The sequence below is a fragment of the Ochotona princeps genome, chromosome 7 (genome assembly GCF_030435755.1).
Source record: "Ochotona princeps isolate mOchPri1 chromosome 7, mOchPri1.hap1, whole genome shotgun sequence".
NCBI classification, from domain to species: Eukaryota; Metazoa; Chordata; class Mammalia; order Lagomorpha; family Ochotonidae; genus Ochotona; species Ochotona princeps.
The window spans coordinates 31002927-31007370 of record NC_080838.1 but is presented as its reverse complement, the minus strand read 5'-3'; positions in this window follow the sequence as shown (position 1 = coordinate 31007370).

Below are 4444 nucleotides of genomic sequence, written 5' to 3'. Positions count from 1 at the left end.
CTACTTCAGGCATTGTGCCAAAGCAAGTCAAGTCCCCACCTGAGACAATGTCATCTCATATCAGAGCACTGATTTAAATCCCAGCTGTTCCACTTCTAATCCAGCTTTCTGCTGATAGACCTGGGAATTTAGTGAATGATGGCCCGAAACTTGCATCCCTACTACCCGCAGAGAAACTTGCATGGCATTCCAGGCTGTTGGTTTCAGCCAAGCTCAGTACTTGCTGGTTGTTGGTACCTTTTGGGGGGTGATTCTAGTGGATGGGAGATCTCCTCTTCTGTATGTGTATATATGTTGCTCTGCTTTTGAAATAAATTGAAAAATTCTGCTAATCAAATAGGTGATGGAATATTGGTAAACATTCTCCTCATTTCTGTCTGCTTCAGAATCATGAGGCATGGCTTAATATATTCTTTTTATATGCAGCACATTCTGAAGTAATTTTAGAATTTTAAAAAAATAAATAGCAGTTGCTTTTACTCTAACTTGTGTGAACTGAACATTCTTGTTATATTCTTACCTGAAAAATTTATTAAGTCTTGAATAATTTCTTAAGTTCTACGTTTCAAAGGGCAGGAGGGGGAAAAAAAGAAAGATACTATTTTCCAGGGTACTCCCTGGCTCTCAGAAGCGTGAGAAATAGGTACAGGTGTGTGCCTTAAATGGCAGAGGAGGAAAAGCACTCTGTAGCAAAGCCTTGATTGTTACTACTGGGGGTTTTAGAGAGCATAGCACCCAACACCTTCATTTCACCAGGTCAGTGCCCCCTCTCTCTTCCCTTCATCATCTCCTGAAGAAGAGTGAGTCACCCAGCCTCCTCTCTGTCCCCCAGTCATTTTCCAGCTCTGTCAGTGGTACCTCTGAGCTGTTTCTTTGTTCCTGTTTTTTCCTCCTATACCCCTGCCTTAGGCCCAATATAGATCCTCAGCATGTACAGCTCACACTATTGCAGGCATTTCCTCAAAACCCTTCATCATGCTCCTGGATGCTGCCTCATTGCCCAGTCCTCTTTTACACTCAGGCCAGATGCCATCCCCTTTTAGTACCCGTCATTATCTCCTTTTGCTCACTGGATACATTCCATATGGGGGCTGGTTCTAGTCCCGGCAGCTCCACTTCCCATCCAGCTCCCTGCCTGTGGCCTGGGAAAGCAGTTGAAGACGGCCCAGAGCCTTGGGACCCTGCATCCACGTGGGAGACCTGGAAGAAGTTCATGGCTCCCTGGCTTCGGATCGGCACGCACCGGCCATTGCACTCACTTGGGAAGTGAATCATCAGACGGAAGATCTTCCTCTCTGTCTCTCCTCCTCTTTGTATATCTGCCTTTCCAATGAAAATAAATAAATCTTAAAAAAAAATCACCCACTATAAAAATCTTCACTAACTTCCACAGCTCACGTCTTTCTAGGTAGATTAATGACTCCAACTTTTACACACTTATAACATCTCTGATTACTAAAGCATTGGGTTTACTTGAGTAGAGGCCAGTCAGCCAATTTGTAACTGAATGACTATATTGTATTCTTCTGTGTCTCAAACTGTTGTGAATTGGATCTAAATGTGGAAGTTATGGTTTCAGCTGCCCAACTCCCAGTTCCCTCCCCTCAGGCATTCACTGCACCGGGCATTGCTGGTAACACCTAGAGATTTCTTGCATTTCCCTGTGATAGCTTCCTATGTATCATTTGTTCTTTGCACTAGTAGAGACTATTATTGTAATATAGATATTTCCTTTTTCACACTCCCCTTTTGCAATAAGGTTTAAACTCTTCAAAAAAATAGGAAGCTTAACATAAAATATGATTGTTATAAGGAATAATGGTAAGACATATAATTTATTTCATTATGGAAATGCATTAGATATTGTAATTGGGCTATACAAATTTTCAGAATTAGTTAATTCTTAAGAATTTTGAAAGCTAGGAAAATGGTATTTTTCAAAAATTACTCATGAATATGGGAGGACACTTTAACTGTTATAAAAACTATGTTTCAACAATACCAAAGTGTTCTGAGTAAAAGTCAAAGCTCCTTCTCCTTTTTTTTCACAGTACCACTTCCTCTTGATGGGATCCACTACTGTCGACCTAAGGTATCTTTTTCAAACATGGATGCAAATGTTTATATACATAGAACCATTAGCTCATGAGGTCATTTCTTTTACTAGAGATGAAAAGGTAGGATTAAGTGAAGTCTCTTGATTTTTTTGTGTTACTGAGTGTTCATTGGACATCAACAAAACAACAAAACAAACAACTCAATTCCAATACCCAGAATGCTGGATGCTAATATACTTGCAGTGACATTTTTATCTGCATTGGAATATATAATGAGGGAATAAGTTTGTGAGGCTCATAGCAGTTAATAAAGAAGAGGTAATTAATCAACAGTGACTCTAATGACCAAAAATAGTACTCCATTATACTTAAGTATTTATGAAAAGTCATTATGTCAAGTGAGAAAATTTTTTCTACAGATATATTATAGAAACTACTTATATTATTGCTTTATAATATATGTGGGCGTTGGCTTTAAAAGGCTTCTAGATCCCTAACTACCATTAAGTTAATTCCCGCCCCCCCCCCCCCCGTAAAATCAGAAAGAAATCTCTGGAAATCCATCCTCTTTTTATTTATAAAAAATAATAAAAGCAGAACGTAACTTATGACCAAAAACTTGCAAATGAATTGTGTTAAAAACAAACTTTTTCATTCGGTCTCCAGGGGAAGGATTTGCATCCTAATTTTAGCATGGAATCTTGGAAGCAACTAGAAAGGACTTTGGAAATAACCAAGGGGCAAATCCCTCACCTTATGATGAGGAAAATCAGACTTAAAAAAGCAGTACTTTCATCCTTTCAGGTCACATCACAGGAAGGGCTTACACCAAAATTCCAGGATGCTGGGTTGGACATTCAGTTCTGCTGTTTCAATTCCCTCTTAAGCTGTGGTAAGAAGAGCTGTAGTATGGGGATCTAGTCAATGAGATTATTAAATAGTGTAAAATAGATGTGTCTGTTTCCCTTGTGCCTAAACAAAAAACATTGCACCTTCTTGCTTGTCCCAGTTCCACCTTGCCTGAAGATGCAGGTCAGGAGTGTAGGTAGAAGGGCAAGGATCTGGATCATGTGCCTTGCACAACGGCTAGCTCTAACCAATCCAATCCAGTCTCTGGGTGGATGCTGTTTCCAGTCTCTTAGACACAAAAAGGTCCTGTTACTATGGGTGTCAACGATGTTCGTGGCTGCTAATGGGTCATGATGGTCCCTCCATGACTTTGTCTTTAGGATAAAGCCCCTGTCCTTATTATAACCGTAATCCTTTTGTCAATGTCTCTACCCTCTACATTTATTCTTTTGAAATGCTCAGATACAGCCATACCCAACTATTCTACTACTTCGTTATTTCTGTGTGTTCACAGTATTCTCTTTACTGTTCACTAAGCATATTCACATTTAGACTTTTTCTTGGCTCTGTTTACATGTCAGCCTCTCTGGGATGCCTTACTCCTTAACTAACCTTGGATTTGATGTTGCTCATTAAAACATATGTAACATGTCATAACACTGTATAGTAATGGATTATTGATTTAGGTGATTCATTTGTCTAGCTATGAACTCTTTGAATCTTGAAGAATGTGTATTATTTATCTTGATCTATAACAATTTGCAGAATAGTTTATACTCTTTTTTCATTCATATTTTGAACTTAAAAAATAAATTTTATTCATTTCTGAAAGACAGTGAGAGAGAGAGAAAGTGCTCCTATCCATGGATTCACTCCACAGATGCCCTTAATAGCCATTGCTGGGTCAGTTTGGATCTGGGATCCCAGAATTAAATCCTGATCTCCCACATGGGCAATAAGGACACCGCTGCTGTCTCTCAGGGTTCACATTAGCAGGATGCTGGAATCAAGAGTGGGACTCAGCTTTGAAACCAGGCATTCCAATGAGCATCTTAATCACTAGGCAAAATGCCCACCCCTCTTTCTTTTGGTTGAAGTAGAACATACATTTTAAAAAGCATAGAAACATATATGTGTGGCACAGTGATTTTTCACAAATCAAATTCATGCTAGGATCAATCAAGGAGCAGAACATGATCCTAGAATCCCTCTTTCTGCTTTTCAGGCATTACCTCTTTAATTTCTTTTTTTTTTTTTTAAAGATTTTTATTCATTTTTTTTATTAGAGCCAGATATACACAGAGGAGGAGAGACAGAGAGGAAGATCTTCCGTCCGATGATTCACTCCCCAAGTGAACCACAACGGGCCGATGCGCGCCGATCTGAAGCTGGGAACCTGGAACCTCCTCCGGGTCTCCCACGTGGGTGCAGGGTCCCAATGCATTGGGCCCATCCTCAACTGCTTTCCCAGGCCACAAGCAGGGAGCTGGATGGGAAGTGGAGCTGCCGGGACTAGAACCGGCACCCATATGGGATCC